A 14,975-nucleotide genomic window follows, 5' to 3' on the forward strand; every position below is an offset into this window, starting at 1 on the left:
CAGCATGTGGCATGTCAGCTTTGTTGTACATTATTTTCCTGTTACTATTCCAGGAAAGATCTCTATCGGTGACTGCCTGAGAGTGGGGAAAAATTCCAAAATAGAGTGTTATAACTTATAGCTCAGAGGATACAAAGAGAAAAGGAAAAAGCGCAACAACCTGAGATTCCATGTCCTCCTTTCCCTTAGGAAAGGGAAAGATTTACCTGATCTTGTAGAGCTTAGTTCATACACGCTAGGATATTTTTATAAGGCTATGAGAAAAGAAAGTGCTACATTCAAGCAAATTAATAATGTGGACAGATATTACCAAATTGCACACCAAGAAATGCTTTACTTGTATGACCTTTCCAATCTTACCCAAACCCCAAGCAGTTCATCCTTCATGCTGGCTTGAGTGCAGGCTTGGGAGGCTGTATTTTTCTCTCTGTCCCATCCTTTGTCTTTCTAAAGATTTAGTTTAACTGGTCCCTACTCAGGGACACTTTTCTTCCCTACTGGGTTCCTTATGGATTTTCTCCATCAAAATTCTTACAAATTATTAATATTTAATCTATTTCTTTGCTTGTATCTATTTCCTTCAGGGGAATTTATGTCCCCAAATGACAAGTACTTTTTCTGTCTTATTGATCATTGCATTATCAAATCCTAGCTCTCTGCTTGACAGATTTTAAATACTCAGCTATTTTGCTGAATGAATTAATGAATTGTGCAACCTGGTGTTAGTCATATTTAGTTTATTGGCCTTAATGTTTATTTACTGCATAATCTTAAGAATTAATTTGTTGTTGTTGTTTAGTCGCTAAGGCATGTCCGACTATTTGCAACCCCATGGACTGTAGCCCTCCAGACTCCTCTGTTGATGGGATTTCCATGGCAAGAATACTGGAGTGGGTTGCCATTTCCTTCTCTAAGCAGGGTATCTTCCCAACCCAGGGATCAAACCCACATCTCTTACATTTTCTGCATTGGCAGGTAGACTCTTTACCACTGAGACACCAGGAAAAAAAACCCTAAGAGCTAATAACCTCCCCTAAATATCTTTCTTTTCCTTATTTTTTAGTTATAACCACATGGAGTTGTGAACATTAAATGAAATATTATGACTAAATAGTACCATATCTAACAAAAAGAATTCAGAAGAGTAATCTGTTGTTATTGCCTAAATTAGAAAAAGGGGCAGGCAGTAGGTGAATGGGTGTACCCAATCAATCAGGCACTCATCGGGAATTGTATATTCACTCACGACAAGCGGAGACAATTTTGAGTTCTTGACTGGCAGTTTCATGGAGGCATAAGACCACTGTCTACTGACCACAGTTTGGTTAGGAGGTGCACACAGGCATCTAGGAGGAAATCATTAAGAATGCTTCTCCTTTGAGACAGTCAAGGGATAGGATTTCCACAAATTATTTTATTCAACTTCTTCTAGATCCAGCGGTGTCTTCTTTCTCTAGCTCAGCCCTGGAAGGAATCAACTGTGGAACAGCTATGAGATGGATAAGAACTTTATGCTCAGTGCCATCCTCCCATCACTGCCCATCACTACACGGCTAGAGAAAAGGAAAGGTTGGCAGGAAAAAATCTAAAGCAGAATACTGAGTCATTCTACTGTCTTTGTGAAGGAAGACAAAGAAATTTGTTGGAGGCCCAAAAAATGTTTGACTTGAAACATCAGAGATGAGATTTACTCAGTTGAAAAATATGGACAATTTTTTAAAAAACCTAAAATGTTCTACTTTGGTATATATTTGTGTGTAAACTATCCCCATAGAAGTAAGGAATCTTCTGGTAATGAATTATAAATTCATTTATAAATCATATAAGTGATTTATAGTTTATAAATCATACAAGTGAATTAAAAATGTCACAAAGAACAATACAATATTTATTCTAACTTTGAAAATGTATGCACATTAACATATGGTAGCCAACATAAAATCAACACATTTTAATTTTTACCTAAAAAAGTTTTTAAACTAGACCTTTTTTGGTTTGAATTGTTTAATTTGTTTAATCTCCTATTGCTTTGTGAAACCTTTAGCAAAGTGTATTACACAAACTCTATTTCATACTCTAGTCACAGATCTACAAGAAGCTCTTTATAAAACTAAAATAGATGATGTACCAAGGTCAATATTTCCCATTGACAGTGGCTCTAGATCTGCCTAAATATCCAAAGTATTTGAAGGTGTGTATTGGGAGTGGGTGGTGTTAGTATGGTTTTTTTTGGATACAGCACTTCCAAAAAAAAATTTCAGTTTATTGTTCAAGGAGTCAACCTCCTACTTTTAACACAGTGACTCTCAGTCTTGTGATATACAGCCCTCCCTTTTTATTGTAATTATTTTGTTATAATCTTTTTATGATCCTGAAATAAAGTTATAGATTTTGTAACCTACTAACACAAATAATTCAAAAGGGAAGAAAGAATACTTAAACACTAAATTTTAGACTCATCAAAAGAAAAGAATTTGTATTTTGGGAATTCCTTGGAAGTCCAGTGGCTAGCTTCAAGCTTTCACTACAAAGAGCTGAGTTTGATCCCTGGTCAGGGAACTAAACTCCAACAAACTGCATGGTGCAGCAAAAAAAGAAAGAAAAAAAAGACTATATTTCAACATGTAAGGACTTAGGAACTAGCACACCAAAAGACATATTGAAATTGTTAGATACTTGCACCTATGTGAAATGAATTAGATATGATTTTGATAAGCAGAGTGAGATGAACTCATTTTGTGTAACTATAAGAAAATGAAAGAGGACAAATATGCATGGATGCTAGAAAAAAACAAAACTGGTTTTACAAAAAAGTATGTTAAGTGGAATAATGCCTCTATCCCACCCCAAGATTCCATGTCTTCCCTGGAACATGTAAATATATATATATGTATAAATTAAGGCATATGGCAAAGAGAAATGAAGGTGGAATACAGATTTCTAAGAGGCAGATTATCCTGAATTGTTACATGAGGGGCCTTAAAAATAGAACAGGGAGTCAAAGTCAGAAGAGATGTGGAAACAAAATCAAGGTCAGAGTGATGTGATATGAGAAGGACATGCTCACCTTCACCGGCTGTGAAGATGGAGGAGTAAAGGAGTGCTGGCAACCTTTAAAAGCTGGAAAAAGGAAGGAAATGATTCACCACCGCAGCCTCCAGAAAACACCACCATCCTGTCAAAAACCTGAATTTAGCCCGGAAAGAACTGTGTCAGACGTCTAACTTATAGAACCATAAGCTAAGCAATCTTTTCTTGTTTCAAGCCACTAAGTTTGTGGTAATTTCTTACAACAGCAATAGAAAATTATATAATACAACAAGTAAGCATGCCAATCTTATATGAGAAAGGGGGACATAACCTTAATTGAAATAAGGATGATAAATAAAGACAAATTACAAACTTTTACAAGGGAAAAGAAAAGGGGGGGATATATGATACTCTCACAAAGAAACTATGCTTTGTAAATATAGAGTCAAAATAATTTTTAATTTTATAGCATGGGATGATACACAGATAGCAGAAAGTACACCTCACTTCCTGGTAGCCTACTACCTATCAAGGCATATATTAGGCTCTGGTACTTAAAACTTGAAGTATATCCCTCTAATGGTTTGGGGAAATAAAGGATGAATTGGGAAGAAGTAAACAAGAAAACTTTATAAAACAAGAGTCTATAGAGAAGCTGTCCATCTGTCCTCCAGGGACAGTATCAAAGTCTGAATAACAACCCAAAATTATTTAAATAATTCTATTGTGCTTTTCTACAATAAATGTCTTACTAGTAGATGATAGGATAATTTAAAATATGTAAATTGTAAATGTTATGAGCTAAACTGTGTTCCTTGAAACACAATTTTTTTTACCTGTATGGTTATAATTTTCATCAAATTTGGAAAAAATTTTAGCCATTATTTCTTTAAATATTTTTTCTGCCTCTCCCCCGCTGAAGACTTCAAATATGTGTACATTAGGCCACTTGAAATTGTCCCAGAGCTAGATGATGCACCATTTGGTTTCCTTTTTTTAAGTCTTTTTGCTACTTTTTTTCATTTTTTGATGTTATATTCCTGTATCTGTAGATTCAATAATCTTTCCCTCTACAGTGTTTAGTCTCCTGTTAATACCATCCCAGGTGGCGCAGTGGTAAAGAATCTGCCCACCAACACAGGAGACAAAAAGGACGCAGGTTCAATCCCTGGGTCAGGAAGATTCCCTGGAGGAGGAAATGGCAACCAGCTACAATGTTCTTGCCTGAAAAATTCCATGGATAGAGGAGCCTGGTGGACTACAGTTTCCATGGGGCCACAAAAAGCTGGACATGACTGAGCAATTGAACACAAACACACATGTTCAATCTTTCTCCTAGCTACTTTAACATTTAGAGTCACAAGTATCTATATAGCGTTATATTAAAGGATTTAAATATCCTTGTCTGCTAATTATAACATATTTATCTGTTCTCACTGACTCATTTTGATTGGCTGATTTTTCCCCTTATGATGGGTTGCATTTCTTCCACTCTTTTTATGTCTAGAAAAATTTTCTTAGACATCAGGCAATAAAGATTTTACCTTGTACAGTGCTGGATATTTTGTATTATAAAAATATTTTGAGCTTTTTCTGAGGTAATGTAATCTGATCCTTTGGAGTCTAGCTTTTAAGATTTGTTTATGTAAGACTATAGTCATATGTATTTTAGTTAAATATTCCCAGTGCCATGACTAGACCCTACTACCCAGGGCCCTGTGAATTGTGTAGTTTTCTAGCTTGGCTGATAGGTACAGTCATTGTGTCCCATTCTAAGTGTTCTCTCTGATTATTTGCGAGTATTCTTTTCCCTTCAGTTACTATTAAGGTTGTTTTCTCAAATGCATATGCTGATCAGTACTTTGCTGACTGTAAGTGGGTGATTCTCGGGGGTTGTGCAGAATTTTATTTTCATGGAACTATCTCTTTTATGGTACTCTACCTGCCATGTGAACTTTTAATTACTTTCTTCTTGGATTCTTGGGGCTTCCCTGATAGCTCTGTTGGTAAAGAATCCACCTGCAATGCTGGAGAGCTGGGTTCTACCACTGGGTTGGGAAGATCCCCTGGAGAAGGGGAAGGTTACTCACTCTAGTATTCTGACCTGTAGAATTCCATGGATAATCCATGGGGTTGCAAATAGTCAGACACAACTGAACAACTTTCACTTTCTTTTCTCAGATTCTTAGCTCAGATTCCTAAAATTAGGAAGTCCACTGATCTCCACCTGAGTTTACCCTCCATATGATCTGGGCATTCTCTCAAGGTTGGCACGATCAGAGGGCTCACCTCATTACTTTCCTATCTGCCAGACATCACTGTTCTTTGTATTTGAGGGCAGTGCCTTGAAAACTGTCCTTTCCTAATGTGTCCAGAGTTTTAGTTGTTTCAGATTGAAGGGTAGATTTTATTTTCCTTTTTATAACTTGGCTACAAGTAAAGTCCATGTGTCTTTTAAATTACATCTATATCTATCTATGTGGATTTTTCACATACTCAGTTTTAAAATTGGAATTTAAATTCATGAGTCTAATCTATTTACATTCATCATTATTGCTCATATACATGAATGTTTCACCACCCTAATTTATTTTTGTTTAGTTTCTTTCTAATGCTTTCTCTCTTTAACAGAAAGTTTTCCTGAAGAAGACAAGAAATTAACAAATTCTTAAAATTCTTTAATTCTCCTTCACAGTAATTCAGTTCAGTTTGGTCGCTCAGTCATGGCCATTTCTTTGTGATCCCTGGACAGCAGCACGCCAGGCCTCCCTGTCCATCACCAACTCCCGGAGTTTACTCAAACTCATGTCCATTGAGTCGGTGATGCCATCAAATCACCTCATCCTCTGTCGTCCCCTTCTCCTCCTGCCCTCAGTCTTTCCCAGCATCAGGGTCTTTTCAAATGAGTCAGTACTTCGCATCAGGTAGCCAAAGTATTGGAGTTTCAGCTTCAGCATCAGTCCTTTCAATGAATATTCAGGACTGATCTCTTTGAGGATGGACTGGTTTGATCTCCTTGCAGCCCAAGAGACTCTCAATAGTCTTCTCCAACACCACAGTTCAAAAGCATCAATTCTGCAGTGCTCAGCTCTCTTTATAGTCCAACTCTCACATCCATACATGACCACTGGAAAAATCATAATTTTGACTAGGTGGACTTTTGATGGCAAAGTAATGTCTCTGCTTTTTATTAAGCTTTCTAGGTTTCTCATAGCTTTTCTTCCAAGCATCTTTTAATGTCATGGCTGCACTCACCATCTGCAGTGATTTTGGGGCCCCCAAAAAGAAATTTTCTCACTGCTTTCATTATTTCCCCATCTATTTGCCATGAAGTGATGGGACCAGATGCCATGATCTTAGTTTTCTGAATGTTGAGCTTTAAGCCAACTTTTTCACTTTCCTTTTTCACTTTCATCAAGAGGCTCTTTAGTTCTTCTTCACTTTCTGCCATAAGGGTGGTTTCGTCTGCATATCTGAGGTTATTGATATTTCTCCCAACAATCTTGATTCCAGCTTGTGCTTCATCCAGCCTGGCATGATGTACTCTGCATATAAGTTAAATAAACAAGGTGAATATATGTAACCTTGACGTACTCCTTTCCTCACAGCAGTTCACATCATATAACTTTTTTCAAGGTTTTTTATTCTGGATTATTGTGGATGAATTTCCTCTTTTTATTTGGTCTTAAATAAATGGCTACAATAACAGCAAACTTCACCAAGTCAGTCACCTTTAATTCATGTATCTTTTGCAACAACTGTTGGATTTTTCTCTAATTTTATTTTATTTAAAACTGTAGTCTCTGTGAGTCATTGCATAGCAATTCTCTTTAGGCTTTCTGTGTCTGAGAATTTTTTTTTATTATTATGCTGGCATATTTGAAAACTCTTTAAATTATTTTTCTTTAGTACTTGTAAAATACCCATTTATTATCTTCTTATATATATATATTGACAAATCTGATCTCAATCATAATTTTAGAGTCTTTGCTTGTGTTCTGCCCTGGAAATGTTTATATACATATGTGTGTGAATTTGTCTTACCTATCTATTTTGGCTTTTTTTTTAATATATAGCTTCCATAATTTTAAGCTCACAATCTGTTTCTATGGCTATCTGTAATCCAGAAATTACTTTTGTAATGGCTGTGCTCCTCAAGTGTTCTGTATTGTTCTGTGAGCACTTTTCCACCAGAGCTAGTTCCTAAGATTTGCTGCCCATTAAAATCACCTGTGGATTTTTAAAACTCCCAAAGTTGAGTCCCACTTCATAGCAATTAGATCAGCATTCTAGGAAAGGGAGCCATGTATTAGTATTCTTTAACATCTCCAGGTGATTTCAACACACAACAAATTTGGGAACCACTGTTCTAGAAGGATCATCCATTCTATCAAGTAGTGTATTGCCCAATGTGCCAGCTCAATGAGTCAGGTAGTACATGTGAGGTGGGGTTGATGACTCCTAAGATGAAGAGCTCCAAATATCAGAAAAATCTCTCCTATTCCAAAAATCTCAGATCCATGCTTCACCCTTCACCACCCTTGGCAGTATCAGCATTCGAAGGAGATATTCCTTGTATTATAATTCTTTAGTACTGAACTGTATAGAGAACCACTTAATTACTGGGCCACACCCTACATCAATAAAATCTGAAGCTGTTGGGAGTGGGACCTAGGCATTAGTATTTCTTAAAGTTCCATAGATAATTCCATTGTGCAGATAAAAACTGAGTACCATTCTCTCAAGAACTTGGAGAATGGAGTGGAGATACAATTGCCTGAAGACAGATTATCTCCACCTATTTTTCTTAGATTCTTACAAAGAATTATATGCTTCGTTTTATAGCTCAAATTTGACCCTTGAGATATTTGGACAAGAGTTCTGAGCAGGGATTTGGAGCGGGCGTTAATTGCACCAAGATAATGGGGGACAGAGGAGCAAGAACAAAACTGTATGCTATCCCAACTCGGGTATGCATACATACAAATTGCTGAAAGAACAGAGAGGTGATAACCCAGATTTCTCTCACAGTGCTCTTCATTTTCCTGTTCTGGTTGCTGAAGGTTGAAAGTAAAAGAGAATTCTAGTTGGGCTAGTTTAGTATTTTGGCTGAAATTCGCATCAAAATCAGTATGTATTAAAACCATTTCAAAAAATTAAATAAAATAAAGCCTTGTATATAATGAAGAAACAGAATTAGGCTCTGGGTTCAGATGAAGTTTTGAACATCTTGTGGGCATGTGAACATCATGCCAGATTTCTTGTTATATAATTCCTTGTTATACAGACCTGCCCTGCACATTGCAGGACGTCAATCATCTCTGGCTCCTGTTTTTTCCTCCAAATGATAATCATATGTTGTTCAGTCACTACAATGTGTGTGACTCTGCAAACCCAGGGACTATAGCACAACAGGCTCCTCTGTCCTTCAGTGTCTCCCAGAGTTTGCTCAAATTCATGTCCACTAAGTCAGGGATGCTGTCTAATCATCTCACCTTCTGCCACCCCCTTCTTCTTTTGCCTTCAATCTTCCCTAGCATCAGGGTCTTTTCCAGTGAGTCAGCTCTTTGCACCAGGCGGCCAAAGGACTGGCACTTCAGCTTCAGCATCAGTCCTTCCAAAGAATAGAGGGTTGCTTTCCTTTAGGACTGACTGGTTTGATCTTGCAGTCCAAAGGACTCTAAATAGAGTCTTCTCCAACACCACAGTTCAAAAGCATCAGTTCTTTAGCAGTCAGCCTTCTTTATGGTCCAACTCTCCCATCCGTGCATGATTACTGAAAAAACCGTAGCTTTGACTATTATGGATCTTTGTCAGCAAAGTGATGTCTCTGCATTTTAATACACTGTCTAAGTTTGTCATAATAATATATTGTGCCAAAATGTGAAGAGTCCTACAAGCCCTGAAAAATCTGAACCTTATCCTAAAAGTCACTGGAATATGTTAAAGTTGTTGTTTTTTTTTAAGACAGGAAAATACAAAGTTTAACTGAACAGTAGTGAAGTAGACCAGACTATCAGTTCCTTCAAGGAGGCATCACGTTGTGCCTTGTCTACACCAGGGTTTAGTCAAGAGTATGGCAAACAGTAGATAATAAATAGATAGGTAAACAGATGGATGTTTGGAAATAAAGAGAAACAGACAGGGACAGAGACAGAGAGAAGAACAAAAGAAGTAGGAAGATCAGTTAGGGGGAGCTAATATAATTATTTATTAAAGTAGCAAATTAAAGTAATAATGAGGGAATAATAATAGCCAAATAGATGAGAAAATTTTGAAGAAATAGTCAATAGGTCCTGTGGAATAGTGTGATATAGCCAGAACAAGAATTCTGTAGCCCAGACATAATCCCTGATTTAGGTAATAATTCCTTTTTTTAATTATTATTTTTTCTCTATGTGGTTCATTTTTGTTTTGTTTTTTTGGCCATGTTGTGCGACTTGCAGGATCTCAGTTCCCTGATCAGGAATTGAACCCCAGGCTATGGCAGTGAAAGCCGAAATCCTAACCCTTCAGCCACCAGGGAACTCCCAGTGATTTTTTTTTAAGCACAGAGAAAGCACAGTAATATGAGAGGCCCAAAGATAGAGCTACTAAATTCTTCATTTCTGTAGGATATGCATAGTTTCAAACTCATCTATATTTTTTCATATCATGTTGCAGCATACTCAGGTATATAGTAAAACTTCAACCAATACTTGTGGAATTTATATAAATAAGCAAGACTTTGTCTTATTTATGTAATCGAGCTGCTCAAATTTCTGTCACTTGCAGCTTCAACAATGGGTCTCTCTGATGTTAGCTGTGATCAAATGAGCAGGGTTTGGTGCACATGTACAACCATTTTTCAATTGTTCTTCTATTTTTATACTTTATAGTTGTGGACTTATGCCAGTTCTTTTTGGAGTGATCATATTTTAAAAATACCTACTCACATAGCATTAATTATCAAAACCAGTAATATGCATATTTAAAGGAAAGCTTGACGTGAAGAAGTGAAGTCGCTCAGTCGTGTCCAACTCTTTGTGACCCCATGGACTGTAGCCTACCAGACTCCTCCATCCGTGGGATTCTTGGAAAAGGAAAAGCTTAGGGTGTGGCAAAGGAATTTGAAGGGTGTTGCTTCCCTGGTGGCTCAGAAGGTAAAGCGTCTGCCCGCAATGCAGGAGACTTGGGTTCGATCCCTGGGTCGGGAAGATCCCCTGGAGAAAGAAATGGCAACTCCACTCCAGTATTCTTGCCTGGAAAATTCCATAGAGGAGGAGCCTGGTGGGCTACAGTCCATGGGGTTGCAAAGAGTCGGACACGACTAAGCAGCTTCACTGGTTCACTGGTTCACGTGTAAAGGATATTATACCTTTCTAAAGTAGAAGTGAATTGAACAAATGTGGCAGTTTATGAGAGAATAAAATCAATGGGAATGTGAGAGATAAATTAGGAGAAAAAAAAAGCAAAAGGCAAGAAAAGTTAAAGAGAGGAGGTCACGGATGTCGGTGCAAAGAAGAGGAAGCCTCTGACAAATAGAGTGCAAAGAGTTAAGACTAAATGCAGTGCTCGCTTCGGCAGCACATATACTAAAATTGGAACGATACAGAGAAGATTAGCCTGGCCCCTGCGCAAGGATGACACGCAAATTCGTGAAGCGTTCCATATTTTTCAGAGAAATGCAAATCAAAACCACAGTGAGGTACCATTCCACGCCAGTCAGGATGACTGCTATCCAAAAGTCTACAAGCAATAAATGCTGGAGAGGGTGTGGAGAAAAGGGAACTCTCTTACACTGTTGGTGGGAATGCAAACTAGTACAGCCACTATGGAAAACAGTGTGGAGATTTCTTAAAAAACTGGAAATAGAACTGCCATATGACCCAGCAATCCCACTTCTGGGCATACACACTGAGGAAACCAGATCTGAAAGAGACACGTGCACCCCAATGTTCATCGCAGCACTGTTTATAATAGCCAGGACACAGAAGCAGCCTAGATGCCCATCAGCAGACGAATGGATAAGGAAGCTGTGGTACATATACACCATGGAATATTACTCAGCCATTAAAAAGAATTCATTTGAATCAGTTCTAATGAGATGGATGAAACTGGAGATCATTATACAGAGTGAAATAAGCCAGAAAGATAAAGATCATTACAGCATACTAACGCATATATATGGAATTTAGAAAGATGGTAATGATAACCCTATATGCAAAACAAAAAAAGAGACACAGAAGTACAGAACACACTTTTGAACTCTGTGGGAGAAGGTGAGGGTGGGATGTTTCGAAAGAACAGCATGTATATTATCTATGGTGAAACAGGTCACCAGCCCAGGTGGGATGCATGAGACAAGTGCTCGGGCCTGGTGGGCTGGGAGGACCCAGAGGAGTCGGGTGGAGAGGGAGGTGGGAGGGGGGATCGGGATGGGGAATACATGTAACTATATGGCTGATTCGTGTCAATGTATGACAAAACCCACTGAAAAGTAAAAAAATAAAAAAATAAATAAAAGAAACCATATGGGTTGGCTTAAAAAAAAATGACATTAAACAAGTTTAAATTGTACCACATTTTTAAATGATGTGGGTCTTACAATAGTCAAAAAAAAAAAAAAAAGACTAAGTGCAGGGTAGAGAAAAGCAGAGAGAAGAGTAAAGAGAGCTTAAAAAGAGAGAGGAACGTGAATGAGGAATGACTTGGTCATTGATTGATTGAGATAAGTTTGAACACCTTTACAGAAAGATATAAAGAAAAGGGGTTAGTGAAGAGAAGAAAAAAAATTAAACACAAAAAATTTTGCAGCGTTACTCACAAGGTATTATTCATAAGACATGGAAACAACCTGTGTCAATGAACAGATGAATGGATAAAGAAGTGGTAAATACATACAGTGAAATATTATTCAGCCATGAGAAAGAAGGAATGTTATCATTTGAATCTTGAAGGCATTATGCTAAATAAGTCAGAAAAAAATACTGTATGATCAGTTACATGTAATGTGTGATCTAAAAAAGCTGAACTCATAAAAACAGAGAATTTAATGGTGGTTACCAGGGGTTGGTTTGGGGTAGGAGCAGGACTGGGGATATGTTGGTGAAAGAGCAGGAAAAAAAAAAAAGCTACAAAATACAGTGAGAAGAAAACAAGTAACCAAAGGCACGTTAGTAAAATTAGAGTCACCGTGTTAAAGTTATTAAGTGAAACAACAGAATTAAGGTTGTGCTGCAGAGATAATAACTCAGAAGGAGAAAAATCAAACTGCAATAAAACACAAAAGGAAAACACAAGTGTTTATGTTTCATATCATGTTTCCAGTTAGCAAATTTGTTTATTATAGCTGACTGCAGAACAAAAAAAAGCTTTCAAGAGTGTCAGAGAAAAAGTATACCTGGGAGGATATTGAAAAGGGCAACCTACCTGTGTTCTCAAATCTAACATAGAGAAACTAAATTACAGAAACAGATGAGAATTAACTATTGAATATTCAATAATTATGGCAAAGTCTTGGACACTGAGACAATCAGAGCACCTGTGGTTGACAAGACCATCAAAATGACAAGGTAGTTTGTTCCCAGTTCCTCATGTGTTAATCTTCCTTTTCAGTCCATCTAATTAACCTCCCATGTTCTTTGCCTTCTGAAGGCCTTATCTCTCTTCCCCAGGGTCTGCCATTGGATAAGCATGGATAATTACCATTAAAATGTTAGTTGATAACAGATTAAGGTGTTTTGCATTTAAACAGAAAACACTTGTACAAATCCTTTTAGACAAGTAGAAAAAGACATTTTTGTTTAAAAAATGACTGAGAGAAGTCCAAGATGTCAAGACTGCTGGTCTCCCCTAGGCCCTTAGATACACATTTTTTTTGGCATGTATTCTATAAAGAAATATACATATGCCATGCCTCCCAAAGGAATATTTTATATCCCCATAGTCTAGAGGAAATTAAAGAAATTTGAATTAAACTTAATATTCATCATCCTTCATGCCCACATTTGCCTTGATGGAATTATAAGTAGTGGGGAAAATTTTAACAAAATGGGCAGGATTTTAGGCAATAGAAGGAAAAATGACTTAAAAAGAGAAATGTGGTAGTACAGATTAATGTGGGTGGTGAAAATCTACATTTTCCAAGTTAATAGTGCTTTAAAAATTAAACGATTTTGAAGGCTAAGATAGCAGACAAAGTGGGTAAAATGGAATATAACTGGAATAAAGGAGAAGGGAGCATAGGTAGCAGAAAAGCATACAGGATAGTATAAGCTTACAATGATATATATTTCTTAACAACTTATGGCAAATCTTGATAAAGTGTAAAATATTTCTTCCACTCCATTGTCTTTTTACACACTTTGTTTCTCTTATCTGTTCACAGCAGCAGATGAGCTTGTTCTCATCATAAGATTAAGTGAATGTGAATACAATCTGAACAGAGAAGTCTTTCTGAAGAAAGCTGTTGCATTCTTTATTGGCAGATACTGTCTCTCACACACAATGCATGCATGGATCTCTGATAAAATTTTACATCCCATTTTGTGAAAATAAAGTATTTTGTAAACACTAATTAAATATCAGAGAGGCTTCTATTAACAACATCTAAAAGAAAAGAATACAGTGAAACTATCAATTCCACAGAATGAAAACCACAGTTACAGAAGTTTAATCAAACTGATTACGTGGATCATAGCTTTGTCTAACTCAATGAAACTATGAGCCATGCCATGTAGGGCCACCCAAGACAGCTGGGTCATGGTGGAGAGTTCTGACAAAACATGGTCCATTAGAGGAGGAAACGGCAAACCACTTCAGTATTCTTGCCTTGAACAGTACGGCAACAGAGAACAGAGAACCCCATGAACAGTACGAAAAAGCAAAAAGATATGATACTAAAAGATGAACTCCCCAGATCAGTAGGTGCCCAGTATGCTACTGGAGAACAGTAGAGAAATAGCTCTAGGAAGAATAAAGAGGCTGAGCCAAAGCAAAAACAATGCCCAGTTGTGGATGTGACTGGTGATGAAAGTCAAATGCTCTAAGAACAGTATTGCATAGGAACTTGGAATGTTAGGTCCATGAATCAAGGTAAATTGAAAGTGGTCAAACAGGAGATGGCAAGAGTAGACATTGACATTTTAGGGATCAGTGAGCTAAAATGGACCAGAATGGGTGAATTTAATTCATATGAACGTTATATCTACTGCTGTGGGCAACAATCCCTTAGAAGAAATGGAGTAGCCATCATAGTCAACAAAAGAAACTGAAATGCAGTACTTGGGTGCAGTCTCAAAAATGATAGAAAGATCTTTGTTCACTTCCAAGGAAAACCTTTCAGTATCAGAGTAATCCAAGTCTATGCCCCAACCACTCATGCTGAAGAAGCCAAAGTTGAACAGTTCTATGAAGACCTATAAGACCTTCTAGAACTAACACCAAAAAAGAAGTCCTTTTCATCATAGGGGACTGTAATGCAAAAGTAGGAAGTCAAGAGATATCTGGAGTAACAGGCAAGTTTGGCCTGAGAGTACAAAATGAAGCAGGGCAAAGGCAAAATAGAGTTTTGCCAAGAGAACACACTGGTCATAGCAAACACCCTCTTCCAACAACACAAGAGATGACTCTACTCATGGACATCAGCCGATGGTCAATATTGAAATCAGATTGACTATATTCTTTGCAATCAAAGATGGAGAAGCTCTGTACAATCAGCAAACACAAGACCAGCAGCTGACTGTGGCTCAGATCATGAGCTCCTCATTGCAAAATTCAGACTTAAATTGAAGAAAGTAGGGAAAAGCACTAGGTCATTCAGGTATGACCTAAATCAAATCCCTTATGACTTTACAGTGGAAGTCACAAATAAATTCAAGGGATTAGATCTGATAGATAAAGTGCATTAAGAACTATGGATGGAGTTTCATAACACTGTATAGGAGGCAGTGATCAAAACCATC

General features: G+C 37.3%; 1 non-coding gene across 1 annotated transcript; it reads left to right on the top strand.

The window, feature by feature from the left end:
- Positions 1-10,580: 10,580 nt before the first annotated feature.
- LOC136165631 (U6 spliceosomal RNA) lies at positions 10,581-10,687 on the top strand. The gene has a single exon (XR_010662636.1). It is a non-coding gene; the product is annotated as a U6 spliceosomal RNA (small nuclear RNA).
- Positions 10,688-14,975: the final 4,288 nt, after the last annotated feature.

Source organism: Muntiacus reevesi, chromosome 3, assembly GCF_963930625.1.
Source record: "Muntiacus reevesi chromosome 3, mMunRee1.1, whole genome shotgun sequence".
Taxonomy (NCBI): domain Eukaryota; kingdom Metazoa; phylum Chordata; class Mammalia; order Artiodactyla; family Cervidae; genus Muntiacus; species Muntiacus reevesi.